This window comes from Macrotis lagotis, chromosome 2, assembly GCF_037893015.1.
Source record: "Macrotis lagotis isolate mMagLag1 chromosome 2, bilby.v1.9.chrom.fasta, whole genome shotgun sequence".
NCBI classification, from domain to species: Eukaryota; Metazoa; Chordata; class Mammalia; order Peramelemorphia; family Peramelidae; genus Macrotis; species Macrotis lagotis.
The window spans coordinates 160,434,043-160,448,942 of NC_133659.1; positions in this window are offsets into that span (position 1 = coordinate 160,434,043).

The window sequence follows — 14,900 nt, forward strand, 5'->3', positions numbered from 1 at the left end:
ACACTATTGCATTGTTGGTGGAACTGTGAACTCATCCAACCTTTCTGAAGAGAAATTTGTAACTATGCCCAAAGGGCAACAAAAATGTGCATACCCTTTGATCCAGCAACACCACTACTGCATCTATCTATGACCTGAACAGATGATGAAAAAGGGTAAAAACATCACTTGTACAAAAATATTCATAGCAGCCCTGCTTGTGGTGGCAAAGAATTGGAAATCAAGTAAATATCCTTCCATTGAGAAATGGCTTAGCAAACTGTGGTATATGTATGTATGTATGTCATGGAACACTATTGTTCTATTAGAAACCAGGAGGGATGGGAATTCAGGGCAGCCTGGAAGGATTTGTATGAACTGATGCTGAGTGAGATGAACAGAACTAGAATAACATTGTACACCCTAACAGCAACATGGGGGTGATGATCAACCTTGATGGACTCACTCATTTCATCAGTGCAACAATCAGGGACAATTTTGGGGTATCTGCTTTGGGGAATAGCATCTGTATCCAGATAAAAATCTGTGGAGTTTGAACAAAGTCCAAGAATTATTTCCTTAAATTTAGAAAAAAATGATATCTTATTGTCTGATCTTACTATCTCTTCCACTTTATGTTTCTTCTTGAAGGATATAATTTCTCTCTTATCACACTAAATTTGGATCAATGTACAACATGGAAACAATGTAAAGACTGACAAATTGCTTTCTTGGGGGGGAGGGAAGTAAGATTAGAGGATAAATTGTGAAACTCAAAATAAGTAAAATTTTTAATAAAAAAGAAAATAAATGGCTCAGAGAGGAAACAGCATACACACTGAATCTAGAGAAAAAAAGGAGAGGAGAGGGACAGGGGGAAGGGGGGATGTGGGTGAGTAGGGCATAGATCATAGGAGAGAATAATCAGACATAATACATTTTCTTTTTTACTTTTTGCAAGGTGCTGGAATTGGGTGGTCTGTCTGGGACCATGGGGCCAGGTGATTGCTGGGTCTCTGGGGTGGTATGTGGGTTTGGGGTCTCTTAGTCCCAGGGCCAGTGCTCTGTACACTATGACACTAAGTTACTCTACAGCACATTTTAGAAGAGGGACAGAGTGAAAGGAGAGAGAAAATATAATAGATAGTTGTGGGGAGAAATTGATGGAAGGAATTACAATTAGCAACATAACTGTGGGAAAATATGGAAGTAACTACTGTGATGGACTTATGATAAAGAATGTGATCCACCTGAGAAAAAGTTTATGGTATCACAACACAGGCTGAAACACATCTGTTATCTTTCTTTTATTTTATTTCAGTTTAGGGTTTTATACTTTTGTGGGGGAGGGGTAATAGGTTTACTCTTAAACAAGAATGTTTTAGTAATTTGTAAATAAAAAATAAAGAAAAAAGAAGAAAAATTCAATATGAAAGTTCTATGCTTGAGGGTGTAAAACCAATTCCATAATCATGAGATGCAGGAAACATTGATATTACTTGTTTTCTCAAAATAATTGGAGTATTTAACTGGGTTGTGAATTGAAAATGCCACAGCTGGGTAAAGCAGTAGTTTTAAAAGTGGCTGTGAATTTGTTGGATGTTAAGAGAAGCAGTTTCCAAGAATAGTGTTACAGGTGAAGTTTAACAAGAAGGCAAACTAAAGTATGTTTCTCTAAGCAAAATAACATTTTATTCAAATGGCATGATTCCTAGGAATAAGGTGGTTAAATGGCTGTCTCACTTTTTAGTCAAAGATCCCAAGCCTAAGGACAGCTGTCCTTTTACAGGATTTTTTTGGAATACCATATAAAGGGAAAAAATGGATTGCTGACAACTTAGGGTTTAGGGAAACATGAGTGATTACATAGCTGAGGCAAGGGGAATAATATGATTGGCTGGATGTTGGGAATGGAGGATAACAATAACATCTCTCCTTTCCTGTGATTAAGCAATGTTCATTGTATGCATCCACCTGCAGGACAGTGATCTAGAAATCTTTGGATAACAAACCAGATATCCTTGAAGTATAGCTTGGTGGCATAAAGATAGTAGTTCCAACACCCTTATGGCAAACCACATCCCTCAAGACTAGAAAATTCCTAAAGACAATAATAGAACAGCAATTAACCAAAGAACTGAACTTATTTGAACTATATAAACTTAACAATTTATGCGTCTGCTGAATTTTGAACTAAGTTCAGGGACATAAAAGTCATGAGTTAGGCAGTTACCTTTGAATAGGATCAATAAGAAAATTATTCAAGATCAATTTTAATCTTCTCAGTTCTTCCCTTTGATCATTTACCTATAAGCCTGTTCTATAAGATTTCTAATCTAATTATTACTAACAGAGTACACTAATATAAACTTCTTGGGGTTTCAAAATCTAACAAAGAGGGCAAGAGGAGCCCATTCATCTAGGGAAGGTAACAGGTTGCTTCACTCTAAATAAACCACAGAAATGGACACCACCAGGGATTACTCAAGGGAGGTAGTTGTATACAATTTTCCTAACTACCTAATGTAATAATAACAAGATAGCAATGCAAGATCAAGATGGATTAAACATAGCACAAACCATAATTAGAATATCTAAAACCATGGACTAAATTTAGAAGGGATATTTACATGTCTCCATATAACAATGCAATAGAATAATGCTCATCAACAGTAACTAACATCAAGTCTCCTATTATCCCAGTTACTCACTCACAATGTCCATTTAATCCTTGCATGTTACCTTGGAGGTCCTTATTTTCCTTGGACATTCTAGAATAAACTTCATTCTCTTTTGTTCCAATTGATATTTTATTTTTCCAGTTACAAGTTGTGAAAGTTTTACAAGATTCGTCCATATGCATGTGCATATTATTGTAACATAATTTCCTTCCACACTGCCTCCCATCAGCAGTGAACAGTCAGGTGAATATTGTACATGCAGAATTGCGTTTAATATGTGTACAGGGTCAGCTAGGTGGTGTAGTGGATAAAGCACCGGTCTTGGAATCAGCAGTACCTGGGTTCAAATCTGGTCTCAGACATTTAATAATTACCTAGCTGTGTGGCCTTGGGCAAGCCACTTAACCCCATTTGCCTTGCAAAAAAAACACCTAAAAAAATGTGTACAGAATAATCATTTTCAATATGAAGAATTAGGTTTAAGGAAAAAGAAAGAAAACCATGAGATAGGAAAGAAATAATAGAAGAAAATTTTAGAAAGTGAATGTGGTGGTCATTCAAATTCTGTAGGGGTTTTGAGGGTTTTGTTTTATTTTGTTTTTCTTCCAATGGATGGGGATAGCATTGTCCATATCCGGTCTCCTAGGATTGACCTAGTTCTTTGAACTACTGATTGGAGCTGCATCCATCAAGGTTGATCAATTCACAATGTTGTTAATATGTACAATGTTCTTGTGGTTCTGATTCCTTTTCTCAGCATCAGTTCCTGTAAATTCATTCCATTCCTATCTAGGGTCTGACCATTCATGGTTTCTTACAGAACAATAGTATTCCTTAATATTCATATAACTAAATTTGTTCAGCTATTCCCTAATTGATGGGCATCTCCTCAATTCTTTGCACAAAAATTTGCTATTAGAATTCTTTGCTACTACAAAAAGAGCTGCTATGAATATTTTGGAACCTGTGGAACTTTCCCCATTTTTTATGATTTCTTCTGGATATAGGCCTAGAATTGAAATTGCTGGGTCAAAGAGTATTATCAGTTTTATTGCTCTTTGGGCATAGTTCCATACTGTTCTCCAGAATGGTTGGATCAGTTCCATCCTCCCAAAACCTCTCCAGTATTAATTGTTTTTCCCTTTTTGTCATCCTAGTCAATTTGATAAGTTTGAAGTAATACCTCATAGATGTTTTAATTTGCATTTCTCTAATCAACAATGATTTGGAGCATTTTTTCATATGAATATAAATAGTTTTCATTTCTTCATTGAAAAATGTCTGTAAAAATCCTTTGACCATTTATCAATTGGGGTCTAACTTGTAACCTTATAAATTTGAAGCAATTTTTCTATTTTAGAAATGAAACTTTTAACAGAACCAGTAGCTGTAAAAATTGTTTCCCAGCTTTCTGTCTTCCTTCTAATCTTGGCAGCATTGGCTTTATTAGTAAAAAAAATCATTTTAATTTAATAGTTAAGTCATCCATTTTGCAATTTATAATATACTCTATTTCTTGCTTGATCATAAATTTCTCCCTTTCCAAAGATCTCACAAAATGAGTATTACTTAATCTGCTAATTGATCTATAGTGTCGCACTTAATCTCTAAATCCTGTATTCATTTTGATCTTATTTTGGTATAGAGTGTGAGATCTGGTCTATGCCTAGTTTTTGTCATACTATTTTCCAGTTTTCCCAACAATTTTTGTCAAATAATGAGTTCTTTCCCAGGAGCTGATGTCTTTGGGTTTCTCAAACAGTAGATTACTGTAGTCATTTACTACTATTTCTTTTGAAACTATCCTAATCCATTGATCCATTACTCTATATCTTAACCAGTACCAGGCTGTTTTGATAACTACTGCTTTATAGTATAGTTTTAGATCTGATAGAGCTAGATCACAGTCCTTCACATTTTTGTCATCACTTTTCTTGATATTCTTGACCTTTTAATCCTTCGTATGAATTTTGTTATTTTTCTATTTCTATTTCTATTTTTTCTAATATAATTATTTGGTAGTTTGATTTGGGTAGAATTGTTACTTTTATCATTTTAACTTGACCTAACCATGAGAAACTGACATGTTTTTAATTGTTTAGAACTGACTATATTTGTGTGAGAAGGGCTTTGTAACTGTGTTCATATAGTTTCTAGGTTTGCCTTGGGAGGTACATTCCCAAGTATTTAATGCTGTCTGCAGTTACTTTAAATGGAATTTCTCTTTCTCTCTCTTGCTCTTGGGCTTTGTTGTTCATATATAGAAATGTTGATGATTTCTGTGGGTTTATTTTATATATGCTACTTTGCTGAATTTGTTAATTTTTTCAAGTAGTTTTTGAGATGATTTTCTCAGGTTCTCAAAGAATACCATAACATCATCCACAAAGAGTGAAAACTTTGCTTCCTCATTGCCAATTCTGATTCTTTCAATTTCTTTTTCTTCTCTTAATAGTAATGGTGATAATGGGCATTCTTATTTCACCTCTGATCTTTTTGGAAATGCTCCTATTTTATCCCCATTACATACAAAATTTGTTGATGGTTTTAGATAGATACTGCTTATTATTTTAAGTAAAATGCCATGTATTCCTTTACGTTTTTGTGTTTTTAATCAGAATGGATGTTGCATTTTAAAGATTTTTTCACTATCTATTGAGATAAACATTTGATTTCTGTTGCTTTTGCTATTAAAATGTTCAATTAGGTTGAGTGTTATCCTAATATTGTACCACCCCTGCCTACCTGTCCTAAATCCTACCTTATCATGGTGTATTATCCTAGTAATAACTTGGTCTATTTTGGTTCTTCCTGGTTTAGGTACAAGCACCTTACTTGTGTCACAAAAGGAATTTGGCAGAACTCCATCTTCTGCTATTTTTAAATAGTTTAATTAGAATAGGAATTAATTATTCCTTAAATATTTCATAGAATACACTTGTAAAATCCATCTGGACCTGGAAACTTGTTCTTAGGGATTTTATTGATGTTTTCTTCAATTAATTTTTCTGAAATGGGGCTAAGTACTTTATTTCCTCCTCTGTTAATCTGAGCAGTTTGTATTTTTGTAAATATTCAACCATTTCACTCAGGTTACCAAATTTATTGGCAAACAGTTTGGCAAAATACTTCCAAATTATCTCTTTAATTTCCTCCCCATTGGTAGTTCATTCATCCTTTTCATTTTTGATACTGGTCATTTGGTTATCTTTTTTTTATTTAGATTAATCAACGGTTTATCTATTTTATTGTTTTTTTCATAAAGTCAACTCTTAATTTTATTTATTAGGCTGATGATTTTCTTGCTTTCAATTTTATTAATCTCTCCCTGATTTTTAGAATTTCTAATTAGGTAATTAATTAGGGAATCTTTAATTTGTTCTTTTTCTAGCTTTTTTAGCTTCATACTCAATTCATTGATCTCCTTTTGCTCTATTTTATCCATATAAGCATTTAGAGATATCAAATGTTCCCTAAAAACTGCCTTGAATATATCCCATAAATTTTGGTATAATATCTCATTGTTATCATTTTCTTGGATTGAATTGTTGATTATTTCTATGATTTGTTGCCTGATACATTCATTCTTTAAAATCAAATTATTTCGGTTTCAATTAATTTTTAGTTTATCTTTCTGTGATCTTTTATTACATGTAATTTTTATTGCATCATGATCTAAAAAAGTATGCAGTCATTATTTCTACCTTTCTGCATTTGATTATAAGGTTTCTGTGTCCTAGTACATGATCAGTTTTGGTATAGGTGCAATGTACTTCAGAGGAAAATTTACATTCTTTTCTAGCCCCAATAAGTTTTCTCCAAAGGTCAATTGTATCTACATTTTCTAAGATTTTGTTTACCTTTTTTAACTCCATTCTTTTTAATTTTGTGGTTAGATTTATCTGGTTCTGAGAAAGGGAGATTGAGGTCCCCCATTAGTAAAATTTTGCAGCCTATGTCTCCCTGTAATTCATTCAACTTCTCCTGTATGAATTTGAATGCTTTACCACTAGGTATATACATGTTTAATAATGATACAACTTCATTACTTGTGGTGCCTTTTAAGAAGATGTAGTTTCCTTCCTTATCCCTTTTAATGAGATTGACTTATTATTGCTTTATCTGACTTCAGGATTGTTACCCTTGATTTTTTATTTCAGCTGAACCATAATATATTTTGCTCTAATCTTTTACCTTTACCCTTTGTATATCACTCTACTTCAAATGTATTACTTGTAAACAACATTTTGGAGGATTCTAGTTTTTAATTCATTCTGCTATCCATTTCTATTATATAGGAGAGTTCATTCCATTCACATTTTCATTTTAGATTACTAATTCCATGTTATCTTTCCCCAATTATAATTTTCTCTTTCCTCTTATTCCTTCTCATCAAAGCTTTACCCTATTAACCCTTTAACTTTTCTTTTAAATTTTAACTTTCAGGTTTTTTTCACTTAAATCCTTGCCTTCCATTTTATCAATCCCTTCTTCCCTCTTCCTTTCCTGCCTGCTCCCCACTTCCCTGTAGAGTAGGATAGATTTTTAAACCCAAGTGGGAATGTTTCTTATTCCTTCTCTGGGCAAATAGAAGTACCATCAATTAAGTATTATCAATCAAAGATTAATTACTTGAGTACTTGATTGCTTATTAAGCACAAAATACTATCAATCGGATTTCAATCACAAGTTGATTGATTGATTGCTTGACAGACTGTTTGTTAAGCAGCATTGGCTCATTGTCACTAAGTACCCTCCTCTCTTCTGTCTCATTAGAGATACACTTCTCAAGAGTCATGAATCTTGGCAGAGCCAACATGACAACAGGAGAAGAGCCTCTCTTAGGTGCTCTCTCCATAATATTTCAAAAATCATAACATTATGACTCTAACTAAATTTTCAAGAGATGGAGCCCACAGAGGAATCCAGTGAGGCAACTATCCAAAACAAGGTAACCTGTAAAATAATGGAAAGGCTATGCTCCATGGGGTTAGAGGCAAAGTCCACCACAGTGAAGGAACTTCAGCCTCCAAGAGGTAGCCCCAAGGTACCTGGGAGCCATGGCTCATGGCAGCAGGGGCAGTTTCCTGACCTACAACCCAGGGAGCACCAGGTACAACTTAGAAGATCAGCAGGGGGACTTCTGCCAGAGTGAGTGCATGAAGCCCAACCCTCAGGGCACTCAGCAAGCAGTGGTGGACACAGCAGGCCAGATCCAAGAAACAGAAGCAGGCAGAGTCTGTAAGCAGAAGCCCCCAGGCAACTGAGCCTTGAGTGCTCAGCCTACCAAAGGTAGAGGAGTGGAGAGAGATTTCTGAGGTCTGTTCTCTTACCTCGAACAGAACTCTGGGGCTCCAAGCACATTCAAATCCTGATCACAGTCTAGGCCCCCCATAGAACAGCAGGGTCACCCCCACCTCAGCCCTGTGGCTACAGGCTGCACTTGTGGTTATTCACAGAGCAGGAGGGAAGACAGAGCTTCACACACTGAGATCCTTGTGGACGGGTGTCCCAATAATACTCAAAAGTTCAGGAAGCACCCCAAAACAAGGCCCAGGTTGGAGAAAAGAGTAAACAGAGAAAAAGAGGAACATTGAGAAATCCATAGTCTATGATCCCAAGAAGGATCAAAATACTCAATCTGAAGATGGGAAAGTACAATCTTCTGTATCTAAATACTCCAAGAAAAACAGAAAATGGGCTCAGGCTATGACAGAGCTCAAAAAAAAATTTGAAAATCAGGTAAGGGGGATAGAAGAAAAATTGAGGAAAAAATGAGAGAGATTCAGGAAAAACATGAGAAAGAAGTCAGCAGCTTAGTCAAAGAGATCCCCAAAAAAATGCTAAAGAAAACAACATATTAAAAACCAGCACAAGTCAAATTGATAAAACAGTTCAAAAAGTTATTGAGGAGAAGAATGCTTTAAAAAGCAGAATTGGTCAGATGGAAAAAAAGAGATAAGAAAGCCCTATGAGGAAAACAAATCCTTCAGATGTAGCTTGGAGCTAAAGGAAGCTGTTGACTTTAAGAGAAGTCAAGACACAATACTTCAACACCAAAAGAATGAAAAATTAGAAGAAAATGTGAAATATCTCATTGAAAAAACAACTGATCTGGAAAACAGTTTCAGGAAAGATAATTTACAAATTATTGGGATACCTAAAAGTCATGATCAGCAAAAGAGCCTTGACCTCATTTTTAAAGAATTCCTACAGGAAAAATTGTCCAGATATGCTAGAAGCAGAGGGTAAAATAGAAATTGAGAGAAGCCACTGATCTCCACTGGAAAGAGATCCAAAAAAACAACACCCAGGAATATTATAAGCAAGTTCCAGAATTCACAAGTCAAAGAGAAAATATTACAAGCAGCCAAAAGGACACAACTCAAATATCGTGGAGTTGCATTCAGGATCACACAAGACTTAGCAGCAACTATATTAAAGGCTTGTAGGGCTTGGAATATAATATTCTGGAAGGCAAAAGAGTTCGGGAATGCAACCGAGAATCAACTACCCAGCAAAACTGAACATCCTCTTCCAGGGGAAAAGATGGACTTTCAACGTACCAGGGGAATTTCAATTGTTCCTGTTGAAACAACCAGAGATGAACAGAAAGTTTGATCCTCAAATACAGGTGAAGCATAGAGAGTGGAGAAGGGTAAAATATGAGGGACTTAATGATAACAAACTGTATGTATTCCTGCATAGAAAAAATGATACTGATAATACTCATATGAAACTTCTCGTTTAATAGAGCAGGTAGAAGGAGCTTTTATAGATGAAGCACAGGAGAGACAGCAGAATTTGAAGGTTTTGTAAAAATGGAGTCAATGGCTAAAAGGAAAATGTAATGGTAGTAAGAGAAAAGAGGTGTAATAGGCTAAGATATTTCATATAATAAGATTATTTTATTGCAATGAGCTAATGAAATGATATGGAAGGGCGAAAGGTAAGGGGGAATGAGGGAACCTTCGCTCTCATCAGAGGTGGCTCAAAGAGGAAACAGTATACACACTCAATGGAGTATAGCCATCTAGAGTAAAAAGGAAAGAAGGGGCATAGGGGGAAGGGGAGCGTGAGTGATGGAGGAGAGAGTGGATCATGGGGGAGAGTGGTCAGATATAACACATTTTCTTTTTTACTTCTTGCAAGGGACTGGGATTGGATGGCCTTTCCAGGACCATGGTGCCAGGTGGTTACTGGGCTTTAGGGGTTGGTATGTGGGCTCAGGGTCTCTTGGCCCCAGGGCTGATGATCAGTATACTGCACCACTCAGCTACCCAACAACACATTTAAGAAATGGGACAGAGTGAAAGGAGAGAGAAAATATAGTATATGGTAGTGGGGAGGTATGAATGGAGGGAGTTGCAATCAGCAATGGCAACAGTGGAAAAATACAGAAGTAATTTTTTGATGGATTTATCATAAAGAATGTGTTCCACCTGCAGCAGAGCTGGTGGTGTTGGAACACAGACTGAAGCACATTTTTTATTTTTATTTTTTCTCTTTCCTTTACTTTATTGCTCATGAGAGTCTATATTTTTGAGGGGAGAGAGTATTATGTTTATTTTTTAAAAAAGAATATTTTAGTAACGTATAAAAAACATCATTTGTACAAAAAATAAAAAATAAGAACCCCAGCTCTAAATAAATCCTACATACTTTTTTAAAAAGAGTCATGAATCACATCACATTATAATCATTTTATATCTTACCCACTTTTCAAATACCCTCCAAGGATATACAATCCTCATGAGTCAAACCATCATGCAAAATCAAAGCATTTCATGAGTTTTCCCCTCAAGCATACTCTCTCCTACACTTCCCCCTCTTTAGTTCACCAACCATGGTACTTAAACCCTTGTTGACTGAAGTATATATGGAATAAATCCAGTCCTTCTAAGTAGGTTCCCACTCTCTGCCCCTAAAATCTCTTCTGATCTAATTTACTATAGAGGCTCTAAGTGCTCTAAGTACTGGAACACTCTAAATGTCTCACTTAAGTACTTTACATTTGATTGTAAGGTGTGGGAGACACTGGTTCTGGATCTCCCAGAATAGGATGCCTTCATCAGAAAAAGTGCCAAGCTTTATCAGTAAAGCAGAAGTGAAATATGTCAAAGGAAACTGAAACACATAAGTTTGGAGTAAACAGCCCAGCCTTTCATCAGGGCTTTTTTTATCTCAAATCTAGTGGTGTCATCTTGGTCTCTTCAATGGAAAGACATGAACCAACTATACCCATATCTTATAAATTCCATTTCTTCAATTATATTCAACCCTTTAACTGTCCTAAAAGAACTACAATTCTTAAGATTTACACAAATTATAGCTTTCCTTTTAGGGTTGTTTACAATTTAAGTCCTTCACTAACATTTATTTTATTTTGTTTTTCCCCTTTTGTTTACCTTTTATGCATCTTTTGGGTCTTATATTTGGAAATTGAATTCTCTGTTCAGTTCTGATATTTTCATCAGGAAATTTTGGAAGACCTGTATTTTGCTGACCATCCATCTTTTCCCCTGACAGAATATGCTGATTGTAAAGTAGTAAATTCTTGGTTGTAATCTAAAAGCCTTTGTCCTCTGATTTATGGTATTCCAGGTCTCTAAGTCCTTTAATGTTGAAGCTGTTAAGTCCTGTGTAAATCTGATTGTGTTTCCTTTGAATTTAAATTGTTTTGTGGGGGCAGCTAGATGGTACAGTGGATAGAGCACTAGCCCTGGAGTCAGGAGGACCTGAGTTCAAATCTAAACTCAGACTCTTTAATAATTGCCTAGCTGTGTGACCTTGTGTAAGTCATTCCCAACACCATTGACTTAAATAAATAAAATTTTTAAAAATTGTTTCTTTCTTTTTTTTGCTGCTTGCAGTATTTTCTCCTTTATTTGAGAATTCTGGAATTTGACTTTGATATCCCTTGGAGTTTTAAACCTGGGGTCTCTTTCTTGAGGAGTTCTGTGAATTCTTTCAATGGCTATCTTGTCTTCTTGCTCTAGAAGATTCAGACAGTTTTCCCTGATAATTTCCTGAAAGATGTTTTCCAGGTTCTTTTTTTTTTTTTTTGGTCCATGCTCTCTTATATGCAATAATTTGTATGTTATCTGTCCTGGATCTTTTTCCTGGTCATTTGTTTTTCCTAAAAGGTACTTTATACTTTTTTCAATTTTTTTCAGCCTTTTCATTTTGTTTGATGGAAATAGGCTTCATTATTAAGGTAGCTTTAAAGTGGAGTCCTCCTTAGAAGATTTGCTTGCTGGTTCCATGCTACTTGCACATTTTTCTGAAATTGTTAAAAAACAGATTTCAATAACTTTTATTTCATTTTCATAAATATGTCTTTTCTCCTATAACTAGTTCATATAATAAAAATCAGATAATTTTGGTTCTGATCTTATTATCACCAAGCTGTAGGAAGAACATCTAATTAGGAACTTTTAGGTCATCTGAAATTTTAGACAATTTGCATACTTTTTTTCTGGTTTTATATTCATCAGATACTCTGTACCTGATATAAATATTGCCAACAACAGGCTGAACAATCTTCAAATATTTCTGAGAATCTGAGGGAAGGGACTGTGTAGGTATTTAGATATGTAAGATAGTATTAAGAATGTCTATTTAGATGATTTTGAATTCATTATCTTTTACTTTTCTTCAATGTAAGCTGGAAAATAGCTATGCTGACATATTTAGGAAATTCATATATCAACAGAAAAATTTAAAAAAACTAAAAAAGTTGATCTTGTTGTTTTCTTTAAAAAATTATTCCAATTAATTTTCCATTCTAATTTTTTTAGAACTCCAATTGATTCCAATTACCTCCTTAGGAGGATTAATGACTGATAAAAGATCCAATCCATATGAAAACAGAGATAATAACAATCTATGTGAATAGATGACCTCTAGTTCACAAATGAATTTACTTAAAAATTACAAATGTCATTTCAATTGAAGCAGCTATTACTGGGATGGAATGTGTAAATATAGTAAGTACTTAATTTCAAATTGTATACAGAGTACAATGTTTATTAAATGCACTGTATCACAGTAAAAGATGTTTTATTTGGGAATATTGTACAAATAGGCACTAATTTCACATTAAATAATAAACTGAAATAAAATTGGATTTCCCTTTGAGGTAATACAAGATAGACCATAAGCTTTTCTATTTGGAGATAATTGATTTCACTGAAATTCCTTTTTAAAACAAAATTACATACATACATACATACGTATATACATATGTACATTATATATATATATATATGCAGATATAGACACATATCTGTCTCTTCAGGTTTTGCATCCTTACAGAATTATTCCCATAACAATTATGAGATATTTCAAGGATCACATATATGAATTAATAACTAAAAATAAGCAGATGATGAACTGAAATGCTCATCTATTTAATAATTTAAGAAACATAAGTGACTAAAATTTCAGATTGAAAACAGTGAAATCTTATATGATTGCACTGGGCTAATTTCTTCTATTGATCACCCACCCCAATTAAAGAAATTTACTTTAAAAAGAAAAAGTAGTGACACAATTATGATAACATCAAAATTGGTCATCCTGGTCTAAGCCTAAAGACACAACACATGTTTAACCAGGATAAAACATCCTTAATTCTGTTGATTTCAATTAAGAATCATAGTTAAGTGTTTTAAATAGCAATCATACAAAACAATTCTACTTCATTTACAGGGTATCATTATCAGGTTCAGGACTAATCAAGTGTGAAATGTGTCCATTTAAAAAGAAAGTAATACAATAGGAGAACAGAATCAAGAGAACCCTATCTTCAGCTATGTAAAATTTACCCCTTTGACTTTTTCCAGCCACAGACATCCACCTGTACAGTTTTTCAACTATAATCCCTTTGAGCAGAGTGTGCTATTTCTCTTTAATGGTAGATTACTAACTTAATGATCAGATAATAATATCTGAAATCAAAATATATAATAATATTATAGTACAGCCCCATAAGATTTAACTCAAATTACAAATTTAACTTATGTTTAGGGCTGAATATAATTATTATTATTCTCACGTTGCTGCAATAAATTACCTAGTAATAAAAATATACTAGGCCTTCCAAAACTCACTTAACTTTTTCTATTCCTCATTCCCATTTCCCAGGTTAAATTCATCCTGGTGCAAGATCAACCAATAAAAAATATATATCTTTTTATTTCACAAAGTAAATAAGTGGTAGATCTTACTCAAGAAGAATCACTCAGAGAAAAAACTTCAATAATTAACAGACCAATATATATTCATCTCTAAAGATATTGCATATTAATCCCCTAAAAAATTAAACTTTTAAGACTGGAGACTTAATACTAAACTTGTTCAAAATGTAGTTTTGAAATACAGTCCTCCGACAATATTCTTGGGGGGTTAAAAGTGAAGTATCACCTTGAATGCCAAAAAAACCTGTGAATAACTTTAGGCCCCACCTTAAACCTTTATTTTTTATAATTTTGACCATATTTATTAAATATAAAAAGAAAACAATATACTACACCCATTAAAAAATTACAGTTCTTCATGAGAGAGATTACTATCTTGCTATATGCAGTCTTCACATCAAATGCTGCTACTTCACAAATTTCCTTCTACAAAAATTGAAAGATATATATATTACTGTGGGAGAAAATAACATGACTGGGTCTGGATGGCTTGGTGGCAAAGAAGAGGTATTCCCAAAGAAATTACAAAGTTTCTAGCTCTTTAGCCCACTGAAACAACATTAAGAAAATTTACTGTTTATTATAAACTTATTTATGTATGCTATGATAGTAAATTATTAAATAGATGAATAATATGCAGTATTTATACATTTTACTTACTTTTTTAGTTTTCTTTGCATATTCATTTCATCTACAATTTTCCACAGTACTCTGCAAATTTCCAAAAATTTCTATTTAATTATCAATGGTGAACTCCAAATAACCAAAACTGTGAATATGAAAACCAAAAATATTGAGGGATGACTTTATACTATTTAAGCATAATTCCTCAATTTTATAATTCATCACTCAAATTATTTCTATACTACAAATAGGCTCTTATATTCTTCCCTATTTTGTCAAGAAGGATTTGTAATTTAAAAAAAGGATCCTATTTCCTAAATTAGACAATGAATAATTTCACAGTGCTGATAGTGTTTCATAATCTTGTCTAAGAAACTTGGCAAATTCTGAATTTAAAAAATTATTACAAGGTTCC